The sequence below is a fragment of the Cololabis saira genome, chromosome 15, assembly GCF_033807715.1.
Source record: "Cololabis saira isolate AMF1-May2022 chromosome 15, fColSai1.1, whole genome shotgun sequence".
NCBI lineage: Eukaryota > Metazoa > Chordata > Actinopteri > Beloniformes > Belonidae > Cololabis > Cololabis saira.
The window spans coordinates 32904030-32914711 of NC_084601.1; the positions used below are offsets into that span (position 1 = coordinate 32904030).

General features: G+C 37.6%; 1 long non-coding RNA gene across 1 annotated transcript; it reads right to left on the reverse strand.

The window, feature by feature from the left end:
- Window positions 1–5719: 5719 nt before the first annotated feature.
- Window positions 5720–6536, reverse strand: LOC133460692 (uncharacterized). The gene is made up of 3 exons (XR_009784147.1): window positions 6295–6536; window positions 6096–6189; window positions 5720–5881 (listed from the first exon to the last, which is right to left on the reverse strand). It is a non-coding gene; the product is annotated as an uncharacterized LOC133460692 (long non-coding RNA).
- Between the last annotated feature and the right edge of the window lie 4146 nt (window positions 6537–10682).

Sequence of the window (10682 nt, forward strand, 5' to 3'; positions counted from 1 at the left end):
ATTAAAAAGAAAAAGACGTTTGAGATTTAATTTTCAAATCATGCCTCAGCAAATAGTTCACAATATTCAATTTTAAATCTAAAATTTGAAAATTAAAATGCATTTGCAGAAATGCTTTTTCATTTTAAGAATGTAGCTGCATTATTTGAGTCAAAACTAAAATTGATAATATATAATCCGAATTGCATTTTAATTTTCGTATTCAACACTGCTCATTCTTGTACTTAATTCAAATTAAAAAGAAAAAGACGTTTGAGATTTAATTTTCAAATCATGCCTCAGCAAATAGTTCACAATATTCAATTTTAAATCTAAAATTTGAAAATTAAAATGCATTTGCAGAAATGCTTTTTCATTTTAAGAATGTAGCTGCATTATTTGAGTCAAAAATAAAATTGATAATATATAATCCGAATTGCATTTTAATTTTATTCTTTACGCTGCACATTTTATGTCATAATCAAAAAGAAAACAAAGAAGACATTGCTTTTTCTTTTTCATGCTCTGCCCGCAAAAAAGTGTACAATATTCAAAATGAATTCGCAATCCCAGCGGCGCAGGAGAGTGACGTCACGGCTTCTCCTGTTCTCCAACTGCAGCCCAGAAACCCTGGAAAATGCTCACGTTTTTTAAGGTGACATCGTATTTTGCCGATTTCCCAAAGTCTGTTAGAAAAGGTCTGATTTCCTACAACTCTAACAGAGTTCTAGATGTCAACATGAGACACAGACAGCAGCGTTTCTCTACACGGAGCGCTGGTGCCGGGCTGACTCCTCCTATTCAGACACGTGTGTTTGTTTACAACCTATGGAGCACGAAATGCAAAGAGGAGCAACGTCGACCGACAAGGTACAGTAATATTACCGGATTTTGCCACAAAAATGACTTTACTAGCATTTTCGCTTGTTTTTAGCATAATGTTTGCATGTTGAGCATGTTATTTTATAAAGAAATGTTGGCTTGATGTGTGCAGATCACATCTAACTTACATCACTGCATTTACAATCGAGAGGGTAATTTATTACTTGCAGGTAGACGTGTTTCTAAGGGTCAAAAAATAAGGTTTGGCTGTGGAAAGACAATTACAAAGGCAACTCTCTGGCGTAACATTTATTTATTTGTTAGCTGGGTTAGATAACTCATGTCATCCAGGAAATCTCGTAATGCAATCTCGTACAATAACATAAAATATCAAATAAATGCTTTATGTGTAGGATAACCTCACAGCCCTGACTCCACCACAGATGAAAACCTTTCTGGGGCAGGTCGTGACCAGGCTGCCAGGCCTGGTGTTTGATGTGATGGCGTTACTTGAGCGTCCAAGTCCAGGTGGTCCAGATGAACCCCAGCTGCACTGGTGCAGGGACATGCCCACAGACCTGGAGAAGCTCTGCATAAGTAATCATATGGCACACATGCAGTATTTTATATTAGAAGATGGGGTTTTGTGGCCGGCCCGGGCTGCCTGGAACAACATCTTCACCACGATGACCACCAGAAGCCTGGAGTGGAGCTGAGAGTTGCGGCATGCGGAAGGAAATCAGGTTGTCATCCCAAGCTGTGTAGTTTGGGTCAGGAAACCTATCTGTAATCTTCCAAACAACCAGTACACCGGATTTCTTTTGCACTGGCTGGTGTGAATAACAGTGTTTAGCTGGGTTACACTTTCAATGTAAATAGTTTTTATTTTTATACATTTTATTATGTACAAGTCAGAAATGTTGAGTTCTGTCCTTGTTTACAGAATAAAAAATATATATATCTTTCCGATTCCGAATTATATTCATTGTGAAAAACACCAAATGCAGAGAATCTCCCAGAGATTTTGATTCAAGTGAGAAGTTATGAGAAAATAGGTTATGATAATCAGATCATTTGCAATTACAGCTACATTTATTTAGGGATTGTGACAAGACATGAACAAGAAATTATGTCAGTGAATTATTTTACTCTGTCCTGAAATCCTGGAGCTTTGCTCCCGAGTATTGAGACAGATATAACAACAGGCAATCAAAGTTTTAGCTGTCATCACGAGGACCTGCATCTCCACGTGACACCTTAGTTTTTACCAGTCCATGTGTGGTTGTGGTTGTGATGTGGCAGCAGACCCAGGGGCCTTGGATCTCCAGGCCTCAGACTCTGTCTCCTGGGAAGGCCCTTTCCACTCTGAAGCCTCTTTGAAAGAGTGGCCTTCTGTAGTTCAGGGATGTACAGTAGCCATAGTCCTTTTTCTCTTTCAGGGTATACACACTTCAGCTCTTCATGTTTTTATTGTAGAACCATCGGTAACTTGGGAAAAAACAACAACATAATTTAAAACAATTTCACAACGAGATATGGTAACAGTGCTAAGAATCTATTGGGGTGTCAGACAACTATGATATAAAAAACCCCAACAACTTACATCTTGTGTCCCATCATGGTTTCGTGCAGGGAGGCGGTGGTTGTAACCAAGTGTTACAAGCAATGTCTGAGCTGTGTATACGGGTGGGCTAAAGCCAAAATGCTTTCCTGCAAACATCAGGATGTGATTTTGGAAGTTCTCGAAGTCTGAAGTTGTCCTGTTAGTTGAGAAAAAAACAACAGCTCTGTTACTGTCACATTACTCACTTTTATATCATATAGTGTTAATAGTACTTTATCATTTCAAATAAAATCTGTACTATACATATTACAGTATATGTATATGATATGTATATATCATAATACATATGTACTTTTATACATTTTCTAAATACTTGATATACAACCAATAAGTAAAGCATACCATAAACAAAGGTAAGGAATATATTCCTCATCAGAGCCGTCTCCTTTTCCTGAACCTCTGACCAGGATCATCGATGAGCATACATAAACACATAAGAATGGAATTACATACCAGTAAAATAAATAGGAGACAATGCACTCAACTGTGTGCTGAATTCCTAATAAAGTATAGCTCAAAAGGATAAAAGGAACAGCAATTCCAAGTGTAAAAATATATTTATCTTGCTATGTTGGCAGCCAGGAAATGTATAACCTTAAATTGGAAAGAATCTAAACCCCCAGTATTAGCCCATTGGTGGAACGAACTCTCACGCTCCTTACACTTGATGATATTTACTACAAGAGTAAAGGCAAATCCTCAGACTTTTTAAAAATATGGCAATCTCATACAGAATTTGATTTTAAGAAATCCGTAGGTAATTGTAAGGCATAGTGACAATGATAAGACCTGAGTGTAATGGTTTGTATTGTTTTGTTGTCGTGTTTGTTTTAAGTGGGGTTTTCCCACCGTTTATGTCTGTTTTGTTTTGTTAGGTTTTTTTGGTTTTGTTTTCGTTGTGTTTTGAGGGTATATATTTGGATATCATTTTGGTTCTTTAACGGACCAGCCCCAACTTAGGATAAGAAAGTAATGACATTGGCCGGGTTTCCCAGATCCAACCTCTCTTAAGGATTTAAGAGAGGTTCAAAGAAGGTTTGAACTAAGAGAGAATCCTAAGATACGGGTGTTTCCCAGATGACTTCTTAACACCGTCCTTTAGTTTCGCTCTTTCAGACGCTCTTTGGAGCAGCTGTACGGTTCTGAAACCAAATGAATCGATGCCAGGCAAATCGATCACCGATCACTATCGGCGCATTTTCACACGCAGCACTGCTGCCTAACGCACTAATTCACTGCTGCCTGTGCGTTATAATAAAACATTAAGATGATAAATATAATTCAATGACCCTTTTTCATCCAAACGGTGTGTTACTCCGTTATTTCTGGCTACAGTGAGGCTTTTTTTCCCCACACACGGAGACCGGGAGTAAACGGGGCGGGCGTGTGTGTGCGTTCAAAAACATGAGCCAAGAGAAGGCGAGTTTCGCAAATCGCAACGTGGAATTACAGCAAACCCTGGTTTTTCGCAGGGGTTATGTTCCAAAAAGAACCCGTGATAAGTGAAATTCTTTTTACAATTATAGAGGGCTTCAGATTGCAGAGATCATCCCCGCCTCGCACGTATTCCTGCTCTTCTGAATGATGCTGCATCCCGACTCGCGCTGTATACAGCTGTATACAGCGCGAGTCGGCAGGTGGGTTTTTTCAAGAGAAGAAAATAGTTATGGGTCGTTGTCTTCGCTCTTTTTTCTTCTGGGCAAAAAGATTCTTTAATATAAACCGACACCATTGATTATATTTGAGACTGTATGAACGATTCATCAAAGGATCTCGTTCTTCAGCTGCTGCTTCCCTGTCATCACATAGGGGCTCGGGCTCGGGCACGGCGCAGGTGTCCCGGCTGCCTGACAGCCCAGTCCGACAGCACGTCCAGGGGACTGAAGTGCTGACGCACGAATGCGTTCATATAAACAGTTCTGCTTCGCGCACGGTGACGCGGTTGATTTGCAGCGAGAACATGCTGTATAGCAGCCAAATTATCAAATAAATGATATTCATGATGATCGTTTTATTTGTGCGCATAAAGGATATACAGGAACACACTTGTTATTCCTTATTTTTCTTTTTTTCCCCCTTTGCTGTCACCAATAAATGCTAAACAATATAAATCTAAAGTATAAAATAAATCAAAATTTGTGCGGGGTGCATTGTTTTAATATCTCATTGCTTGGTGTGATATTGATTTGCCTGACGCGCTGGATCTGTGAGTCTTTGTTCACTAAGATGGTTGGAAAGACTGGGTCAGCAGCATCTTTCATTTCCTTCTTAATGAAAGAGATACTTAAGCTAAGAGCAACTCTGGGAAACGCGATTTTCTTTCACAGGCTCCTTAAGAAGGTTTGAAAGAAGTCTTTCGCTGTTAAGAACTACTTAACTGATCTGGGAAACCCGGCCATTAAGTGTTTCCTACTTTTTTTTTTTTTTTGTAAGTCCCCTTCATCAAGAAGTAGGTAGGAATATTATTTAACTATTTAATTATTATTTCAGAGTCATTGATAGAACAGATAGGGGAGTACTATCTGGTATTCTCAATTAGTGCATTGAGTAGAATTTTTGGTTAGTATATTTGGCATGATTATAGCACTATGAAATATGTTTTGGTATGTATGGACTTTGACTTTTTTTTTTTTGGAAATTGAGTTGTGGGGGTTTGTGTTCTATGTATTTAAGGTATACCCCTCTTTTTGTGGCTGAAAATATAAAAATACAATAAAAAAATAAAAAAATAAATATATATATATATATATATATATATATATATATATATATATATATATATATATATTTATCGTCACACGTTTTCGTATCCCCCTTCTTCAGTGTGTTTCTGGCAAACAATTCAAGGCATTCGCAGGTACATTTAATTTTGAATCAACCACAAAATGAAGCGTACCTGAAATCTAGGCTCAAAACTAGAGGTGACCGAGCTTTTGCGGTGGCCGGCCCTAAGCTGTGGGATAGTTTGCCACTAAATGTTAGATCTGCCCAGACCCTAGTGGTTTTTAAGTCTTCTTTGAAAACTTATTTATTTTCTTTGGCTTTTAGTGTGTGACAACTTAGTTCCCCACATCTGTGTGAAGTGATTGTGCACTGTATGTGTACTGTTATGTTTTTTATTACTATTTTATTGATCATTTTAGTATGTTAGTGATTTTATTGTTTCTACACTGTGTACTGTGTTTTTCTTTTGGTATTGTTTTATTTTCTTGTATGCTGTACAGCACTTTGGTCGACCTCAGTCGTTTTTAAATGTGCTTTATAAATAAAATTGACATTGACATTGACATTGACATTGCAAGTGCCTTGAATACTTTGCCAATTACACACGAGTAAAACAAAACAAGACAAAAAGACTCACAAACATTCACTTACATTGTTTTTCTCAAATAATTGATCTCCTCCTCATCTGGAGACTCATGCTGCTCCTCAGCAGTCATTTTCAGGAAATGCATGCTATAACCAGGACCAAAACATACAATTTAGATTAGAGTAAATATTTAGCCATAAAAATGTACCTGGACTCTAAAACATTTTCTGGCTCCTCAGTCAGTGGTATGCCTGTATGCCAAACTCTGCTCTCCAAATTCAGAAAACAATAATAATCACATCTGACCATGCAATGAAGTGTACTTTTGAGAAGTGACAACTTTACTGTATGAAAAAATACCGTTGACGGTCAGACTGTCACGCTGGACAACGACAGGGGTAGAATTTCTGCGTGTCCCTTGCCTGGACTTGATGCAACTCGTCTATGTACAAAGCTGGAATAAATAAATAACATGCTCAACATGCAAACATTATGCTAAAAACAAGCAAAAATGCTAGTAAAGTCATTTTTGTGGCAAAATCCGGTAATATTACTGTACCTTGTCGGTCGACGTTGCTCCTCTTTGCATTTCGTGCTCCATAGGTTGTAAACAAACACACGTGTCTGAATAGGAGGAGTCAGCCCGGCACCAGCGCTCCGTGTAGAGAAACGCTGCTGTCTGTGTCTCATGTTGACATCTAGAACTCTGTTAGAGTTGTAGGAAATCAGACCTTTTCTAACAGACTTTGGGAAATCGGCAAAATACGATGTCACCTTAAAAAACGTGAGCATTTTCCAGGGTTTCTGGGCTGCAGTTGGAGAACAGGAGAAGCCGTGACGTCACTCTCCTGCGCCGCTGGGATTGCGAATTCATTTTGAATATTGTACACTTTTTTGCGGGCAGAGCATGAAAAAGAAAAAGCAATGTCTTCTTTGTTTTCTTTTTGATTATGACATAAAATGTGCAGCGTAAAGAATAAAATTAAAATGCAATTCGGATTATATATTATCAATTTTATTTTTGACTCAAATAATGCAGCTACATTCTTAAAATGAAAAAGCATTTCTGCAAATGCATTTTAATTTTCAAATTTTAGATTTAAAACTGAATATTGTGAACTATTTGCTGAGGCATGATTTGAAAATTAAATCTCAAACGTCTTTTTCTTTTTAATTTGAATTAAGTACAAGAATGAGCAGTGTTGAATACGAAAATTAAAATGCAATTCGGATTATATATTATCAATTTTAGTTTTGACTCAAATAATGCAGCTACATTCTTAAAATGAAAAAGCATTTCTGCAAATGCATTTTAATTTTCAAATTTTAGATTTAAAATTGAATATTGTGAACTATTTGCTGAGGCATGATTTGAAAATTAAATCTCAAACGTCTTTTTCTTTTTAATTTGAATTAAGTACAAGAATGAGCAGTGTTGAATACGAAAATTAAAATGCAATTCGGATTATATATTATCAATTTTATTTTTGACTCAAATAATGCAGCTACATTCTTAAAATGAAAAAGCATTTCTGCAAATGCATTTTAATTTTCAAATTTTAGATTTAAAATTGAATATTGTGAACTATTTGCTGAGGCATGATTTGAAAATTAAATCTCAAACGTCTTTTTCTTTTTAATTTGAATTAAGTACAAGAATAAGCAGTGTTGAATACGAAAATTAAAATGCAAATCGGATTATATATTATCAATTTCATTTTTGACTCAAATAATGCGGGCACATTCTTAAAATGAAAAAGCATTTCCGCAAATGCATTTTAATTTGAATATAGTCCCTCATATGCTTCCATAGAAATAGCCTCCTATGCTATGATTGTCCACATCAGCCAAGATGTAGAATATAGATACAGGTGAAGAATATGGTGTAAAAGTGAATTTATTTCAATAAAAAGCAAGATGTGTTAAACCTTTATTTGTTATTTTGATGATTGAATTGTTTATTGATTTCATAATATAGAGATTTTTTTATTTAGGGTTTTCATAAGCCATAATCACCAAAATTATCAACAAATAAAGGCTTGAAATATCTCACTTTGAATGTAGTGGGAAATAATATATCTGTTTCACCTTCAGTTGAATTTACTACGAATTAAGTTTTGCAATATATTCAAACGTTCCGACCTTCACCTGTATACTATGACATCAATAAATAAGAGCATAATATGTGTCTGTATTGGTTCAATACGGAACGCAACTTTTAATTCCCAATTACGTAACAATTCCGTATTTCAAGGGACGGGTGGCAAGCCCAGCGGCGACGCGCAGGGTACGGTGCGCGTTCCGCGTACCCTACGCCGTAAGCTCTGCGTTGGTGTAACGCGGAACCATAAATCAGCCGTCTCTCCCTCTCTCTGTCTGTCTCTCTCTCTCTCCCAGAGCGAGGATGAAAATGTGATGATGATGATGATGATGATGATGATGATGATGATGATGATGCTTTTTTAGGCAAGGCAAGTTTATTTGTATTGTATAGCACAGGGATTATCAGCAACCCGTTTGACCTTTTTTTTCCTTTTTTTCTTCTTTTTTCCGTTTTTTCTTTTTTTCTTCTTTTTTCTCTTTTGTTTTCCTTTTTTTCTTCTTTTTTATTTTTTTCCTTTTTTTCTCTTTTTTTCTTGTTTTTTTTCTTTCTTTTTTTCTCCTTTTTTCCTTTTTTCCCTTTTTTTCTTCCTTTTTCCTTTCCTTTTTAATCTTGACATTTCGACTTTTTTTCTCAACATTTCGACTTTTTTCTCGACATTTCAACTTTTTTCTCGGCATTTCGACTTTTTTCTCGAGATTGTACTTCAACATTAATTTCGACATTTGGACTTTTTTCTCAAAATTTCGACGTTTTTCTTAACATTTCAACTTTTTTCTCGACATTTCGACTTTTTTCTCGAAGTGCATAATGAAACAAAAAAAAATCCCCCAGTTATAACTAATATTGATACATGCAGCATGTGTTGCCTTCATTCTTAGGCTGATACAAGACTTTTCATTTTTTGTGGCTCCAGACATATTAGTTTTTTGTGTTTTTGGTCCAATATGGCTTTTTCAACATTTTGGGTTGCCGACCCCTGGTATAACACAATTCAACAGAGGTGTCAAAGTATTCACATTCATTACTCAGGTAGAAGTATAGATATTAGAGTTTAAAAATACTCCTGTAGAAGTTGAAGTATCAACTCAAGTAAAAGTATAAAAGTACTGGTTTCAAAACTACTTAAAGTATAAAAGTAAAAGTAATGTAAGGGGGAACCTTACATTGGAACCTCCTAACCTTTATTGGAATGTACATCCAAGTTTAGTTGCAGGAATCTGAGGGCAACGGATGTAAGAACAAAACTGGACAAGAACATCTGTGCCACAACCACAACCAAATTCACTCTATCCGGATGGAGCAATTTAACTGGATAGTTTTTTTTTTAAAGGCCGAAATGAAATAGAGTAACGAGGCTGTTTTTAAAATGTAAGGAGTAAAAAGTACAGATAATTGCGTGAAAATGTAAGGAGTAAAAGTAAAAAGTTGTCTGAAAAATAATTACTCCAGTGAAGTATAGATAACCAAAATTTCTACTTAAGTAAGGTAACGAAGTATTTGTACTTCGTTACTTGACACCTCTGCAATTCAACACAAGGTAATTCAAAGTGCTTTATCAACCCTAACCCTAACCCTAACCTATTTATCAACATTAAAAGCAGCAAGACACAATTAAACAGTAAATAACAAATACAATTAAATAAAATGATAAGAAAAGAGGTAAAATGATAAAAAGGACACGTTGTTAGAAAGTAAGGTCAGTAGAGTACAGCAGGTAAGGGTTTAATTTAAAGGGGACCTATTATGGCATCTAATACCTATTTTAAACAGGCCTCGAATGTCTTAAAAACAAGCTTTTCATTGTTTTTGCTAAATAAATTAGAAATTCAGCCTCTCTAAACCATGTCTTTATCATCCCATTCTCTAACCTCCTTCTCTAGTCTACAGTATGTGGGATTCTGAGTGGGCGGGGCTATGATAATGAGGCACTGTGCTGATTGGCTGCCTGAATGACGTGATACACCGCTACGGAAAAATGGCAGAAGCTCCGGCCGGCGGAGTTAGTTGTGGGCGTGGTTTCCCGCATCGGAGGCCAACCGATGTAAATCGCGCCCATCGTTACGGAACGACGGGAGCAGAATCTGAACGGCTCGTAGAAGCCACATCAGACTAGTGGCCCTTTTGCACTAGTCCCACTCGGCCCGACTTGGCTCGTCACGCCTCCACCCGTTTTGTCCCTGTTTGTTTTTCCACTGCCAGGTGAGAAGTGTGCAGGTTGGGGTGAAGCTGCTGTAACGTACTCGATTGCGCAACCGCTTTGTTCATGTCGGCGCTGTTCAGAAATCAGCTGGAGCCTCAAGCGGCTGAGAGTAAAACAGCCCGTCTACATCCCTTTTTTTAATTCTCTCCTCAGCCACCAGGTTTATGAACATCTGCACCTCAGAGTTGGATCACCAAACAGACGTTTTGCGCTTTATAATAAAATCGCCGCTAGCCACGAGTCGCGAGTCGCGCTCGCACTGACTCCCGCTTCCTGATTCAAACGTCTGACGGCCCCGCCCCCCGACCAATCAGTGGCACGGAGGGTAGTGACGTCAGAAATAGTCCTGGCTCAGCCCGGATAGAACCTCGCCAGAATGGTTACAGAAAAATGTATCAGCTTGGAGCGGCTCTACCCGTCTCAGCCCCTAATGCAAAAGCGCAAGACGGGGCCGTGGCGGGTAGAACCGAGCTGAGGCGGGACTAGTGGAAAATGGCCACTAGACGGCTCATCCGGGCGGCTGTACAGACACTGCAGAATTTGGTTGCTTTCCTCCTTTTCTGAGTTGGCAGGCTGAGGGGAGACCACTTTATATGTTAAAACAAGAAAAAACGTGTTTTTCATAATAGGTCCCCTAGGTAAG